General features: G+C 39.4%; 1 protein-coding gene across 3 annotated transcripts in view; it reads right to left on the bottom strand.

Moving 5' to 3' along the window:
- LOC132195242 (netrin receptor UNC5B) overlaps positions 1-17,706 on the bottom strand; it is a 179,788-nt gene that overhangs the window by 83,256 nt on the left and 78,826 nt on the right. The window lies entirely within an intron of this gene.

The raw sequence follows: 17,706 nt of genomic DNA, 5'->3' as shown, positions 1-17,706 counted from the left end.
AAAATTATTTTACTAATCCACCGTAAAAAGCTGATATTTTTATTTAATTGTTCATTTTAAGTTACAATAAACATGAAAAATGGTTTGGAATCCACATTTAAAATTTTAAAATGTTTATTGGGAATAAATGCAATTTAAATTTTGATAAAAATTCTTATTTTTCACCAATCTTAATAATACGTTTCCTTTTTTTTCTGAAGGGTCCTGTCTAGTGTCTGTTGAATGGAAACGAGATTATTAAAGAAACATTCCTCCCTCTTCTTTCTTTAATCTTATTCTATTCTAGTTTAAGGAGAATGAGAATCTCATCTTGTACGTCTCCCCGAAACGCCCCCCGAAGAGAAAATTACAGCGGGGGGATGAGCGACTGCGGTTTTAGATTGCGCCGCGAGATAAACAAACAAATAAAGCGCAGCGAGTTTCGCATCTCTAGGAGGCGGCGGCGGCGGCGCATGTGTGTCGTGGCGCCTGTCAAATCAACCGAATTTACTTTGGCGGAGAACTAGAAACTCCTTTCTGCTCCCTTTCCGCCAGCATCGAATGCGACGGCAGATGACAAAATAAGCACGCGGCGGGTCTTTTGCTTTTGACATTTTTCTGCATCTTCTCTCTGCTACAGTTGAAAATAAACAGTCCTCCGGCTATGCGCTCTGGAAAAAGCCCAGGATTCCACCAATAACTTATTTTCGGTACATTTCGAGACTTACGACCGCAACCTATACAAGAGTCACGCGGAGTCGTGAGAGATGCTGGGCACGATTTATATGCGCACGTTTCTCTTTTAATTGTCACGTCAGCTGTAAATAGTGTCACTTCGCTCTCAAATGAGGATGTTGTTTGTATAAACATCATGGCCTCTTCGAGGGAAGGATATTCTTGGCAGCCGGCACCAAAACAATCGAACGGAATATCAGGGTGCTTAAGCTAAGGATTTTCACTCGAGAAATAAGCTAGGCTGCGGATTTTAAAAGATTTATCTGCCTCTCATACATCTTCATTGCAGAATTCTCTCTTTGTGAGCCTTTTTTGTTAAAAATATAAATAGTTTTTGAAAAAAAATATGCGTTTTTTTTAAATATTTGATATTTATCATGATTATTTAAATTTTGTGAAAAATTTAAACCGGGCGAAACTCGTTGCAAAGGAAAAATGACACAAATTAAAATATAAAAAGAAATAGAGGTCTGCTGACCACAAAAGGTGACCTGCGGTCTGCTGGTACTTTTAAAAGTTTTAGTTTTGTCGTATCCAAACTAAAACTTTTAAGTGGGATGAATTCATAAAAAGTTAAAAATGAAAGGGGGAGAATTTAATTTCAATAAACAAAAATTGCAAAAATTAATTAAACAAAGGAGTCAGTCAACAACTTCATACTGTGATTTTGCCAGATATTTCCAGGGCAATCGAACCCGGAGATTTTATTTCTTTTTCCTCTTCTTTTTTTCTTTGCAAAAAGATAGGATCGCCTGGTTTCAATAGTCCACCTCAATAAGTGTTATCATTCAATTTAGATTTTGTTTAATATATTTTTATGCCTGATATATGAACAATCATTCTCAATTCGTTGAATTGAATTTTTAACCATATAATTATATCAATTGAAGCTAATGTGAAATCTCCAAACTTCAAAGAAATACAGGAGTGTTTTCAAGTAATGAATAACTGGCCAACTTTCTCTCCCCATTCATTAAACCGACCTTTGAAACATTCGTTTCTATTGCGAGAGAATCACACACTGATTGTATACATAATTTCATATCTTGCTGGGCGAGCGACGGTCATAAATTTGGCCAGGCGCTCTATGATAAGTTCAAACTTTATGAAGCCGACTCTTTGATTTTCGTCCAGGGCCACAGTAATATAAATAAATCATAACAATTATTCCTTGTTAAGGCTGCGATTCAGACTTGGAACGGCAAATTGTATATTATCTGCGCGGGCTAATTACAAAACAAAATACACACGAGTCGATTTTATATTTCGACCACACATGGCACGCAAGCGGCCGCGGAACAAAAAAGAACATCTATCAGTTCGGAGAAGGAGAAAATTTCTCATCTCGCGTTCAGAGCAGACTCTCGAGTGACTAAGCATTATCAATTTGCCTTTTGTTCCCTGCGACTAATTAAGCGGCATGACGAGCTCGCCGGCTAATGAGCTGAGAACCTGTGGCCCTGACACTTCTATCGCCAGGATCAATCTGCCCTTTATCAGTTCAAAGATGCGAACCATGGTATAGGTATGGGGTGTGCACGTGACTGGAATTTCACCGAGCCAATATTACGAGAGGAGACCGTTTTGTTGTGTGACAAGATCGTCACATCAAGAAGCAACGCCGTCACGACTCGTGCTTGCTGCCTGCATGTTTGCTTCATGAGCGGCGGACGAATCTCTTTTTTTATGATTTTGGCTCTCAATATTTTATGACGAGAGAGAAAGAAAGAAAGAAAGACCGCCGTCGAGACGAGAACCAGCCGCATCTCAAAAACCGCACCACCGAACGTCGTCCGCGGTAAGCGCATAAAAAATTATATTACACCCACTTTTGCTGCTTTTTTTATTTTAATACGCGGTTGGTATACAAATTTCCCTGAGGTGTTTTATTATTAACATTTTGGAGGAGAAAATCTTTACAAAAACATTTCTCATCATCAATGCTCTTTCAGCTCACTTGTTGATTAAAATTTTTCAAATCGTTTATTTTGTATAATATTCATAAGAGTTGAGTAATATAGAATTGAATTTATTATGATAGGATTTCTCGGGACTCCAGACTATGTGACTCTCTAATAATTTTAAAATTTTATAACTCTCTTTAGTGGTGCATCCTCAATATTATAATATAAAACATTTTAATGGAAAAAATACACAATTTATTTATTAGGATGATATTTTAAAATAACTAATGTATATAATTTTAAATAAAAACAAACGTTTAAATATTTAGAATTTTATAAAATAATATTAATATTTAAAACAGTTGCAAAATAATTTTTAATTTCTTGATAGTAATTATTATAATTACAATAATGTTTAAACTTTTAAACAAAATTTTACGAAATTAATTTTATGGCTTAGAACTTCACGGTTGATTCTCTCCAGTCGAGTGCGTTGTGACGCAACATTTCATTTCCATAACGAAATGCAAAGTGCACAGAGAGGGATGCTGACGGGGATACCGGTGCATGTATAAAATATTATTATGTAATCAAAAGTACGTAGAGCAGCGGGAGAGAAATAATAACAACTACGCGGCGGCGGCGTGCTCGGCAGGCAGAGTGCGAAATTAGACATTCATTTATGCTAATGCGTTTTACACACCGAACGTCAAGGAGGTGTAAAGAGCGAGTACTCGTCGGTGCAGCCTCTTTTTATATTCCCGCTCGCTGGGGTGGAAACAGCAGAATCTCGACAGCAGCTTTGGCAGAGGGGCTGAAATACCATAGAGGTGCATTATATACCCTCGCCCTTAAATAAAATATATTATATCGTCTCGAGTCAAGCGCCTGTTGAGAGGCTGCGTTGGTCCACATGCGCTGCAGGTAAAGATCACGCGCATTGTTCTGCCCGTTTATATACAAACAGGTACGGAGAAATCTGCGCCACAGCAGGGGTTCCCTATTCTTTCCATCTCGGGGTTGTAATATACACGAAAATGTCCCCCCACGGTCGTCTCACGATACACATAGAATTGCCGGTTCGCTCTCATATCGGAACTATCAGAGCAGGTGCTAAGAAAACATGCACGAACTCACCCTTTTTCGCTCTCGTTCAATGCCTTTCTGATGCAATAACAATGAGCCCGAGCAGCGTTTCAACCCCCTGATAATCATTTAAAAAGTTATACATTTGAAAGAAGGGGATTGAATCGGTTGTAAATGTCGCCTGCTGCCAAGCAGAAAATTTGAAAACAAGTCGAGAATTTCACACCACGCTTTTTAACGTCAATTGAAGATTTAACAATGATGTAAATAATAATGGAAATAATCGATATAAAAAAATTATACATAACTAACTGAAATTATTTTTTCTAACCTTTTTCAAATTACTATTTGGGTTTTATTTGATCACATATTTTTACAATCACATTGAACAAATTCAATAATTAAAAAAAAAAAAAACTGTTCTTTTTAAGAAATGCAATGGGATTTGTATTATTTTGTATCAAACAATTAATGAAAAGGAATAATTTCTTAATACATTTATTAGCTTTTGACTTAACGTTTTGCGAATAAATGCGTTATGATTCATGCTCGCTGGCTGCGTCAGTTATTTAATGTTTATTTTTTTTTTCATTTTGCCGAGAGGCCTGAACTGTAGGCGACGTCACTGCTCTGGAGAGGATGTTGTTGTGCTCCGCTCGCTCTTTCTTCTTATTTCTTTTTTATTAATTTAGAGCGACGTGTCATGAAAGTGTAATAATTTATTTCGCGTTCAACGACGCCGACTTGTGCTCCGTGTCGTGCGTTACTCCAATATACATAAATTCGTACACAAAAAAGCGGCAAAACGTTGTGACAGACGCCAGCATTATTATCATGCAAATAAATTTCAACCCGCTCTGCACTCATTTTTGGGTGATTTACATCACAACAAAAGCTGCAAGTTTCCTCTTCTTTCTCTCTGCGCGCTTTTATTTTTAGAGAAAAGCAACATTAACGAAAGCAAATTAAATAAACACACAAAAATATGCATAAGAATCGCACTCGGCAGAGAGGGGAGTGAAAATAAAACTGTGCACTTGCTGCGTTTGTGTGTTATTTTTTTTTTCCAAGACGCTTTTGTACCACGCCAGCTTTTTTCGCCTTTAAGAGTCTCTATTTTCTCAGACGGCGAGGGTGAAAATACTCTCGAGGGAGGTTTCGAAATGTCGTTTTCTCCTCAGACTATTGCATCGCAGAACAGACCCGCAACATAACGCAGAACAAAACGCGGCAAAGCATACGAGGGGGCTTTCTTTGCTCGTCGAGCCAGCCGAAGAGAGAAACAACAGCACATCCAAGGTTTTTGCTGCTCAAATTACAACGCACATGAGCAGCATCATCATAATAAAATAAAACTCTGTGCAGCAGGGGACATTTCTGAACCCAATCGTTTCGGATCGGGTATCATGAGACTGACACTAATTTGTTGGGAAACGCGCAAAAACTGCGTCTTGCTATAGGGCAGTGGGGACCGCATGGTCTGCGACGAAAGAAAAAAAGAAGAAGAGGTCCCGGGCAGTGAGAAATAAGATCACGAGGGAACAAAAAAAAAAATAAGGAAATCCCAGAAGAATTGTGGTTTTCAAAGGCAGGTAAATGTAAAATTATTAAAAATAGACATCTAAAAATATCATTTTGACTTTTTTTAAGATTTTTATTCTTATTTTTAGGCGCCATAAGGAAGGAAAAATAGGTTCATGGTGATTTTAATTTAAAATCGGCTTTTCGTCGAAGCGTTTTTGTCAGTTGTTTATTGTTTCAGAAAAATTATTATAAGACAATTAATGTTTTTTAAAAAACAAATTGAATGAAATGTCAATTTTGTGTTAAAAATTATTTTGAGAAGAAATTTTAATTTAAATAATTTTTCACGGGATATTGTCAATTTGAAAGAAAAATAATTTTTTAAAAAAGAGTTAATTTTGTACTAATTTTTGTCAAAATGTTTTCGCAGCTCATGAATTATGGCTGCAGCCCGCAGCCGAAACATGTAGAGCAGGATATTGTTTTTCTGAAACAATAATCAACTCACAAAATCCCATCGAGGGAAAGCCGATTTTAAATTCAAATCGCCATGAATCAACCCTTGATCGTGAAATTCTACCACAAAAAAAAGAAAAAATAAGTTGTTTACATTTAATTTTTTTAAATATTATAAATAAATTAATTTTGACAACTTTTCAAAATGACCTTTCACATTTTCTCTCTCTTCTTTAGTAGTTGGAGGGTGAAAGGTATGCAACACGCTTGTTACCTGAGTTGAGCAGGTCACAGACAAACTCGCCTTGCTGCCGTAAAAGGGTAGAAAGGCGAATTTTATTTCATGCTGCTTGTTTGAGCTGCGCAAGCCTTTCAATCAACTTTTTTAGGCCTGCATAAACGTCCACCCAGCCGTTTTATTGATGTTTTTCTTGCTTGCTTGCATACCATGGAGGCAGACTAATGATATCGCTGGAGAATCTCTCCTCCACGCCAGACGCACCTTTTGTTTGCTCAGTGTCAATCACTCATAATGATATATTTATTTTTCATCATCATCAACATCGTTCGCCTCTCGTGTACATACTGTTATGTTTTGTGTCGAACCTTGCGCGTATAAAATACAAAACATGCACTAAAATTCACGGGGAGCATCTCTCGTGCAGCATGTTTAACAAAAAAAGAGCGTACATAGAAGCAGGTTGGCGTGCGTTCTCTTTAATAATAATTAATGTTCAATCAATATTCCTGGCCTGCTGGAAAACATGCAATCAAAAAGATCCGCCCATAAATCAGCCGCTTATAAAATATACACGCCGAGGCAAAAAATTATAAATAAAAAGCGCCATTAGACATTTATTAATTCCAATCGCGGGCGCACAAACGTATCGATGGTCTCGGCACAGCGTGAGGCTTGAATTAATTATGTTTATATTAAGAATCCATTAGGGTCGTGTGCTTGCCGCGGATGTTGAAAAAAAAGAGCCACTTATTTTCCCTTTGATTTATGTACGTGCGGCAAGCAGGGCGAATTTCGAAACCCACACACATTTTCTGAGAGGGATCAAAAGCAGCCTATTTGGTCTGCACGTTACGGCGCCGCGGCTAAAAAAGGTCGGCTCATTTTTTAATCGTGGGAGACGCCACGGGGAAGGAAGTCGACGGCGCCACGGGCTCTTCTCCTCACGCAGCATAATATGCTGCTGCTTTTATCAGCAAGCGCCGGCGACGTCGAGCATCCCTGCTCTCTCTCGTAAACTCAAGTGCCAGCCCGTGTAGAAAAAGTCACAAAACAACAGCAGCAGCAGCAGGTACACTTGAGAGAAGAGAAGAAGAAAAAACTGCGTCGGCGGCGAAGATCAAGGCGCGGCACGCACATGATGACAAAAACCACACACGCGGCGGTCTAGGGGCTGCAGGTACTCTATTTTATTTTTTCGCCGATTGCCTGCCTCTTTTGTGTAAATGCTATAGAGGGATGGGAAAATTTACAAAAAAAAATGTCTTCTATTTTGTGAACAAAAAAAACATGGCTATATAATATAGGTAATTTAAAGTATATGAATCAACCTAATTGGCTTTAAAACTTTATAAATTTGAAAAATAAAAAAAAACTGTTCTATAATATTAAAAATAAATATTAACTTTTTTAATATTGTTAATAAGCGCTTTTTTATTCAGATTCAAATAATACCATTATTACTAATTTCAACTATAAACCCATATTGAATAGCTTACATTTTGACAATTGCAATGAAATTCTATATTATTTAAATGTTATTATTGCAATCTGCCTTCGAAAAATACAGTTGTATATGTGAAGATTATAATTTGTATGCGTGCTTTGACTATAAATACTATTGTTAAAAGAGTTTTTAGTGTTAACATATTTAAAATGTGTGAAATGTGTAAAAATGGAGCCATAATTCCAAGGTAAATGATTGAAATTAAAATATAATAATTAATAAATAAAACGAAAATAAAATAAAACAGTTAAATCATAAACATTAATATTAACAATAATATATTTAATAATTAATCAGTTTTATAATTTATATATAACATTTTGGTTTTTTATGAATTTTGATAAGATATAATTGCAAAAAATTTAGCACCCTATAAAAGTGTTTGCATTTGTGCTCGCACTTGCTCTTTCCCATCATATTGTAGCGCGTTATCATCGGGACGAACGACACGAATAAACACGCAAAGTGCCAGCAGGAGAATTAATAAAGGCATTACAAGCGCGTTAAGCCTCTTATGCAGCGCGGCAGCTTTTTTCTAATTCCCAATATGCTGCGCCGGCTGCGTGAAAAATCTTCCTTCCTGCTCTCTGGCACTTCCCAACGAGCGGTCCCCTGACAAAATTATGCACGCGGTGGTGAAACCAGTTCTTCCTCCTGCTTTTTGCGCCTTCGTGAAACTTTTAATGCGCTCCACTTTATTTCACCGAGGTCAAAAGTCTCTCGAAAGAAAACTCTCTCATACACACAGGCGCAGATTTTATCTCCCGAGTTATTACGGCAATGAAACTTTCATTCCCGAAGACAAATCAATTAAATTATGTATACGAGTAGAAGAGTTGTTTGCGTGTGGTCTTGGAGTTTTCGGTCTCGGATTGTTCTCCCCACCAATGGATTGAGGGCAGATAATTCTGTCCGTCCAAAAAACAAAAAGCCGCAGAGGGTCCGTCCGTCTTCCTCGATCGGGTCAGCATAATAATTAGTATTGCATGTGCGTGTCCATTACTCATTAATTCACGCGCCGCGCACACTCGCCAGGAAATAATAAAGTTTCTCATCAAAAGTATGAAGTTTTTTAATTATCATTCCCCTCGTGCCGCGTCCAGTCTCTCGCCAGCGAGCCACGCTTTAATCCGGCGATGGGATCTGCGCTAGGAGAACTTTTTTCCTCGACGCCCATTTACTTTTATTATTTTAATTGGTTGGAGGCGTTATGTTGTTTTAACATGCAGTTATTCGGTTCTTAATACACAACGTTTAATGGATTTTCCCTCGGCTGGGTGTTCCTTAATTTCCGATAAAATACGCTGCACCTGTCGATTGTGAAAAAAAGAAACTTTTCGTGATGTTATATTAATTCCTTTGTTGGACGAGGGAAAATGTAAAATGCATTGTGTGTTGTTTATTTTAAAGTGACACAAAACAATAGAAATTCTTCAATTTTAATCAAGTGCTGAGAGATTTCTGGCATGAGAAAATATTTTATTATTTCTTGATCTCCGAATAATAAAACTCACCTCAGCCTTTCTCTCTCGAGAGGAAAATAATATATTTTCAGGCGAAAATCAATTTATTTTTTTCAGGTCGAGAGCTCTTTTTGGCAAAACAAACACATTCACTCTTTGCTCGTCGGCGCCGCTTGTATAATAAAATATCATTCTGCTCCGCGCTTATATATAAAAATCTCTCCGGTGCGTACCAAATCAATTTTTGCACAGCGATTCTTCCTGCTTTTGCTGGAAGAGGAGATTTTCGGAGAAGAAAATCCGCCGGTTCATAAGCGTCGGGCAAATATTTGCACGCTCGCTCACTATTTATATAAAGTATCACTTCTTGTTAATATTGCACACGCCGGCATCGTCTCCACGTTTTCCGAAAAAGGGACCGGAGCGAATTTCATTTCTCCACCCACTCTGTAGGTGGGCCATTTCGATCTGGTGGCGCGCAATTCAGCAGATAATTCTTGCGCTTATTAGGGCGACCAGCTTTTGTACAAGACGGGCGTAGACCTGCAGAATTGTTTCCGAAACAAAAAGATCGCGTCCCGAGACAAAAATTGCTCTCTCGCATCACAAGACCTCTGAAATTAAATTTAATACAATTTTCGGCGGTCACGTCCCCCGCAGCACAAATTCCTTTCAAAGGCGACGAATATAATAGAATTGAATTAAATGAAGTTATATCTGTGGTAATTAAGACGACCTGCATGATTTAATTATAATGTCTTTGGCCGGGTGATAAACTCGCTTTGTTATGTTTTCCCAAGGGCTGCATCACGCAGCTTTTTCTTTTTTAACGGCAGTGCGGGCAGTGGAACGAAAACCCGTCATAATAATAAGTACGTAGACAAAAAGCAAAGGGGGATGTGAAAGCAGCCTGCAGCCAGCAGCCCTCCTTCTCTCTCTTTTATATATTTCACACATGTAAATGACGATTACGAGACGAATATAAAAACTTTAAACTCACACAGGCCATAGATTAGTGAATTAAATACATGGAGAGCCCGAGCAAAAGTCGGCGTGTTAATTTAAAATAATGTTTTGCTGTTGCGAAAGAGGAGAGGTTTTTGATCGCAGCATCGCACGCTCCGACTTTTTATTCGGACGGGTGAATTCGCGCGCGGTTTTTTTTATGCTGCATACGGGCTTTACTCCCGACGTAACTGGTTTGGCAATGAGATGATTTAGAGTTCGTACGTCGGAGAGGAGAGCGCAGAGAGATGATCATCGCGCACAATGGCGAAATTTTTATGTGTGCCATGTACAAGATGCGGATTTATGAACAAGTTTTGCACGCGGCAGCATCAAAATCAAAAAATTGGTATTCGCGGCTGGCAACCAATATATTAATGTGCAGGCTGACTGGCATGGATTCGGCTTCAAACTTGACAAGGTACACGTTTTCAGCAAGAAGAGATTTACCAAATTTGACAAATAACCATTATAATTTATATTTTCGTATAAAAAACTCATTAAAATACAATTTTTATATTGCATCATCAATCATATTATTTTCGTTTTCAATTTATAACAATTTTCTTTTTAAATCAGTTATGATAAATTTCAAATTAAATTTAGTATGTGTTTAGTTTGTTTTCCAAAAAAAGGTATTTTGGAATTATTCACAAATTTTTCAAATGAATTTAAACCAAAACATTACGCTAAGGAATCTACCCATAATAAAATTCAACTTGCTGTCAATTTTTTCATTAAAGTCGGTGAATGGAAAGTTCTAAAAGATACCTGCGAGCAGTCGAACTGACAGGCCCTGTCGCTGGACCTCCCTTTCAACATATTTTTTATTCGGTCAGGTCCACAGAGTTACATGCATTGCTTTGTGTTCGACAAGGGGGGCCGTCGGGGGGCATATTGATGATTGAAACTTCCTCCGTTAAAAATTTTTTGTATTGTCTTTTCTTCTCATCGCACCGTTTTTCGATACAAAACTGATGTTCCGTCAGCACGTGATGGAAATTCTGATCAGCGCAGCAATTCCTCAAAAGCCGAAAGCGGCATTCTCGCGGCCGCTCGCATTAAAATTACAAATTTGTTGCTTTCCGACAGCAAGAAGTGCTATTAACCGTGCCGCGCTCTCATGAATTTTGTGCTTTATAGCGGCAGTCGGTGTTGTTTGTAATAACATGTGTGTGTGGCGATTGCCGGCCGGAGCAAGATGATGGTGCAGTTGGAATAAATTTATATCAGAGAGAGTGCAACAGCGTTTTCCTCTCTTATTCTGTGCGGCGGTGTATTTTAAAGGCTAGACGATGCGCGCCAACAGCTTGCGTCGCTCATGCTCCAGAGAGGAAGGGTTAATTTAGAATATGCCGCGCTTAATAGCGGAGAGAGCAGGCGAAGTTTGTTTTTTTATTTATCCGAGCTAGAGATTCTCTTACAAGATAAACCATAACTGCTGCTTCTGTGTGTGCACAGCAACAAAACTTTTTCATCATCATCAGCATGCCAGATTATTATAGACAAACACTTTTAAACTTTTCTTCCCTTCGTCGCCCTACTTAATTTAAAATTTTTATTTTTTGTGAGTGAAAAAAAAATCTCTCACCGAGTAAACGAAGCGCGTGATTCTGAAAATGTTGAAATAAGCAAGGCTTCCCGTCTCTCTCTCGCTCCACTTTTCTTTTTAATTCAAAGTAAACAGTGCACGCCGGTGATGCTATCGGAACAAAGGGCTGACGTGCGTTAATTGAATGAGAGACGCGCGCGCGTCTCTTTCAATTAAATGAAAATGCATCCGGGCTGCGCTGTCAGAGCCGAGAGATGTATCTTGTGCATCCACCTACAAATAAAAAGGTGCTCGCCGCGTGATAATGATTTTTAAAAAAAGCTGCCGACAACAGAGCTAGAGGGAGAGCATCAGCCTGATTGATTTGGCATGCTCTTTACGCCATTCGTTCCACCCTTCTCTCGTTCCGTCAAAACGCCGAGCTCACGACTATTGCAGCGCGGCCGCCGGTGATGCATCGACCTGTACCCATCACTCGCAAGCACACGCCAACTCGTCAATGGATTAAAAGTCGGCCAAGCCTGCACCAATATTGGCAAAAATTTCACATAAAATTTAATTGCTTCAGCAGACTATATTTAATCATGGTGATTTGAATTTAAAATACCATGAATCAACCAACGATCGTGAAATTCTACCACAAAATATATTTAATCCTTTGAAATTGCCTGGCCCCTTACAAAATGCATTAAAAATAACTTAAAATTGTGTAAATCGACCCTGGAAAACATTTATTGATAGAAAATTTCACTTATAATAATTATCAAATAATTAGAATTGAAAATATTTTTTAATTTTTTAAATTTTCTATTATAGACCCTTCAAAATTTCGTAGTTTTATTTTGCTTTCATTCTACAATATAGCAAACAATTAGCTTCAAATTTGTAATTATGCTCAGGATGGAAATTATTAATCACTCCAAACTTAAATTCTGCAGCCATACCAAAGCGCTTTGCTTTTCATTCCATCATTGCGCCCTCCGCTCTATAGAGTGTCCTTCACATTGCATAAAACAATATCAGCGTTCATTCGACCCTACTATTTGCTAAAACAACCAATCAAACTGCGAACAGTTTGAATTTTAAGCCTATCTACCTGCTGTTGGAACAAAGCTCTCTGCAGGTCGATCGCTCTCTCGTCACTTTTCATCGCGCTTAATCCTTCGATGCAATAAACAGCGATTCCGTTAATTCCCAATCCTATATAAATTGGATAGTATTCTGCACCGGCGGCACCATCAGCAGGGATGAAGAGTATTAAAAGTATCGAGCCGATAATTATGCCACCCTCTCTCCGCACGTGTGCAATTCCGCCGCAGCGACGCGCGCGCGATACTCCTGCAAGATTTATGAGCATTTTCCTGCGCGAGCTGCATTTTTCGTCGCGAACGTACTCGCCTGAAATTGCCACAGCAAGAGTAGCGAGCTCCATTTAACCTTACTGATGATGATGGCGGTGCCCGTGGTGGTGAAATGGCAGCCCACCCACCGCCATACATCATTGGCAAATTTATCTATAATATAGAGTGAAGGAGAGAAGAAAAAAACGCCGCTCATAACATATAAGCGCGTGCTGGAGATACTTCTCTCTTCCTGAGCGACGTCAATCCATCATTTGGGACACCGGGGCGTGCAGAAAAAAAGTGTCATTTGTATCGGCGCGTGAGAGTGAGAGCTGCGAAAAAGAGCTCGATGACGGCTCATGAGCAAATCTCCGTTTTATCATATCAATAATGTCAAAAGAGGAGAGAAGATGGGCACGTCTGCTCACAGTCGGGGTTTCGAATGTGTCTTTTTTTTCTTAGGAAAAGAGGAGACACTTTTGCAGAAGGGCAAAACATTTGTTATTGACAAATTTTCCAGCGGTATTGCAATTCTAATTTTATAAAATATATGGCAGTCTAAATTTTTAAACAAAAGATGAATTGAGATCAGATAATTTAAGGAAATTTTATTTTTGACCTACAAAATTCTATGAATTCCGCATTTGATAAAATAAAAAACATTTGCAACATTTGTTTAAACAAGAGTGAACCAGTTTTTGAAATTTTTGTTTTAAAAACAGCGCAAAAAAACTGTGATTGGTTTTGAATTAAAAGTTTCAGTTGTTTTTTACGTTACTTGTTTCGTAACAAAACAGAGTCTTCCTTCTCTGACCTATATTTTCGGTAAAATTATTAAGCCACGATTGATGATAAATGGATCACTTTGCCGAAACACCTTTCCCATTACAATAGCGAAATCGATCCGTGACTTAAACGACTCTCGAGCGGGCACGTCGTTCATTAATGCACGCATTTATTTTCTCATCTCCACGACGCAAATAGCCGACACACAACCGTGGGAAGTGCTAAGTGGGCGTGACCATCGCGCCAGCAGAGCGATTATCAAAGGAAATCGCGCCGCCTCGATTTTAATTATCCGAAGCCGTCGAAGAGAGAGATGAGAGAGACTGAATTCATTTATAACTGTCGTTGGCCGCGCGAAGGGGATGAAATAATTTATTTTTACGCCCCAAAACGACGACTTGACTTTTTTTCTTGTTATTTTTTTTAACTTACTTTCCTCGTACTTGGCAGAGAGAGAGTTGCAGGCGGAGGCTGTGTGTGTTTCCATTTCACGCTTGCATGCCCGCGCGCCTCATCCCGGCCGAAACTTGATGGCTCTTTGCTCACTTGGAGCGGCACTTGAGAGATGAACGGCTCATCGCAATTTTCACGCCTATCAGATTAAGAAAGGGACACAATGAGGCAGAGCAAACTCGATTTTTTATTTTATTAAGATTGGCAGTTGTCAGCGTGTCGCGCCGGAAATTGCCGCTTATTTTTCACCGGCGCGGATATAAAGCTGCAGCAGGGATAAATATTTTGCCTCCTCGGTCGGTTAAAGGGCGAAAATACCAACGAGAGGTTCAAACGAAAATTTCACCTGCTGGATTCCTGCTGGTCGCATAGTTTTCCACAGCAAGTTTCGTGCGTGATAATTTTGTGACAGGGAAAGTCACTTTGCCTCAGCCAAAAGGCGTGACCCTCGCTGGCACTCGGCCCGACGCAGGACTCCACTTTGGTGAGCCAAACATCTTTCCGGCTGACCGAAGGAAGGTGCCGAGAGAGGAAACCAAATAATCCCGCCGAGGAAAGGGCGACGTGAGGCGAAATAAAGAGTGTACATCTTTTTTACTCTCGGGTAGTCTGCGCGCGTTAAAGGAGTCACGACCGATTGGCTTGCTGGGTCGTCCGTCGGCAAATAAAATTGGAAACGTCTGGCCTGCGAAATTGGCCCTCGTAATGACCCCTCTGCATCGGAATTTTATTTCTCTGCTCTCGCTGCTGCAATCGCTTTTGGTTTGTATGTGTGTGATTATTACACGCGGCCTCGCCAATTAATGGTGCGCGAAAAAAGGCACCTCGGTGATAAAAACTTCCAAATTGATTGGATGCGCGACTGGCTGGCAGGCAATTTACAGCCGCGCCGAAGGAAGTCGACATGAGCGAGCAAACGTTACACTGCGTTTCATTCGTATATTCATGTATTTCCATTAAATCGACTGTGCTGGGGTGCAGGTTGTGCAGCCGCACGTGCATAAATAAATTCTTGGTTTTATATGTTTGCTCGTTGGCGGCGAAATATTATTGTTATGCGGACATCATTATTTCTAGCGCGATTTTTCATCATATTGTATTGCAATTTCCATGCACACTGCTGGCTAAAAATTTATGCTGTCATAAATCTCAACTCATAATGTAGCAGATATTTTATCAATTGAAGCTAAAACAGCATTTTCTCTGTTTTCAAATTAAATTTATCAAGAATTTTTCTGCGATTATAATTTTTTTCCTAATTTTTATGAATTGGTAAATGATCTCTTTACTTTGAATTTTATAGTCTAAATTAAAAAGTTTCACCTATAAAAAATAGTTAATTGGCAAACTTGCCAAACTTTCAAATTTTCTGTTAATTTGTTTGTGTGAGTGCGAGTTTTTTTATTTTTAGTTCAAAGTTGCGTCGGGTTTGCGTTGTTAAGTTTATTCCAGTTTCCGTTTAAATCTTTCAAAATAAATTTTAAATTTTTTCTGAATAGAAACTGAGGGAGAAAACCAATGCTCGGAAAATGATCGAATAAAAATATCCACATTTCAACTTTTAATTGGAAATTTTAATATAATAGTCACGTTCAGTGTGTTGCCGATTGTCTTAATTTTTAGTTTTAAATATGGAAAAAATTAAATTTTTTGGGAACAGAAATCCAAATCTGTTTTGAAAAGAATTAAAATTTCCTATTTAAAGTTGAAATTTGGATTATTTTTCCGAGCATTGGTTATCTCGCTCAGTGTCTGAATCCACGTTAAAATTTCGGTTGAAAATTTCCACTTTCCACTGGCCTCTTACATAATAACCAAATTACTTAGCAACCCTCAAAGTTGATTTGTGATTTCCAATTCTGTGTTCGCCAAACAGGCTTAATGAAAAGCAGAAAAGGGTGCAAAACCACGTTTCCAATTAATCAGCGCACGCGTGAGTCCCCTTTATACTATACACACCGCACATACAATAACAATGTCCAAATCCCAATTAGAGCACCGCACTCGATTGTGAGTGTCAGCTATAAAAGCCCCCGCGAGTGCCATTCAAATTAATCGGCCGCGTCCAGCAGCAAAGCCCCGACGCACTTGAAACTCTCCCATTAATTCTTCGCCCGAAAGAAAAGCAGGCCATTAATTTATTTGAAAGAAAAAGAGGCGCTTGTCTGTCTGCATAACACATTTTGGTGGTGAAATGCAATATCACTCATTAATTACCTGAAGCTTTTATACACTCTCTGCACAAATGAGCGGCAGGTGCGCTCGTATATGGAGGAGGACAACAGGTGCATGCGATCGTAATATGCACCAAAAGGGCCAGACAATGCGCACAATGAGGCCTATCACTGTCGGAGCTGGTTATGCTATGTAAGACTTTATGCTGTGGCGAAACCAGCAGAGGAACAACCCCGTATCGACCAAATGGGGGTCGTAAAACCACCACCGCCAGCCATAGCACCCCTCGCAGCGTCGCACCGCACCACGCACACATATTATGCAAGAGCCGAGAGTTCGAACGACGGGAATTCCGTGAAAATTGGGTAACCATGGTTTTGTCGAGCGGCTCGGAATTTGACCAGGAATGCTCCAAGTTGTCAACTTGGGAAATAACAATTTTTCTTCGAATGAGTCTTATCATGAAATTATGAAACTTACCCGGCCAAAGAAAGACCTAACGAAATATACTAAATAATATTATAAAATTTAGTTAATAAAATTTGAATTTGGTGCTCATAATTTTTATTTATTTATTTTAATTAATTATTTTTGTGTGATCCTCTCAGGACATTTGTAATTAAGCAGTCTGCCAGTGACAGCAAATTTTGGGTTGAGTTGAAAGCAGGAAATTAAAACAGGGAGAGAAACTTGCAGCGGCGAGAGCAGGACATATATAAAAATTCTTTTTGATTAAGAAAATCCTCTTTTGAACTCTCATAGCAGCCGCGCTTGGCGGTTTTTGAAGTGCCCGCGAGGACCACTTTTGGTTTTTGCGGAAACTTTCCTCGGGGACATTATCCACGTTCAAGTGGGCAATTTAAAAGTGGGGCCATTTGCGCCTCTCCCCCTGCTGGTCGAGAGCAGGGTAGGGTCCGTCCGGTGGCATTATGCAAACTAGCGCTCGCATTAGAAGCAGCCGCCGAAACCTCTGCACGGCATTATGTGCACAGCGGAAGGGGTTCGCAGAGTGCTCGATGCAAAATCGCCGCAGAATGGATGCGGCGTCAGCTGCAGTTGGTTAGTGTAATCGGGTCCCTTTACCTTCCCAAAAGACCAGTCAGCACCCACGCGCACACAATCGACTGGACACGTGCGAATCTAATTAAATAAAAAAATTACACTCCGTCTCATGAGAGAGAGAGGGATCGCGCGTCTGCGGTGAAGGGTAGGTGTGCGCGGCAATTAAACCCATCTGCCTGTCAACACCAAGCGAATTATGGGCCCGAAGATAAAAGCGCCGGTCGTTCTGTTTAGTGATACAGTCTCGCTCCAAATGGGCTAAAGTGCATGTATGTGCACACCTGGCGTAATGCAATTAAGCGGAGAGCGTTGTCAAAGTAAATGTTTTTGTTCCGAAACCTTTTAATGGCTCTCGAATGTTATTTCACTCTCTCTGAGTGTGTGATGAAAGTTGCAGTGCAAAAATGCCGCATCGAATTGTGCAAATCCCCGATCGGA

This window comes from Neocloeon triangulifer, unplaced genomic scaffold (genome assembly GCF_031216515.1).
Source record: "Neocloeon triangulifer isolate White Clay Creek 2 clone unplaced genomic scaffold, ASM3121651v1 ptg000009l, whole genome shotgun sequence".
NCBI lineage: Eukaryota > Metazoa > Arthropoda > Insecta > Ephemeroptera > Baetidae > Neocloeon > Neocloeon triangulifer.
This window is presented reverse-complemented; position numbering and strand designations above follow the sequence as displayed.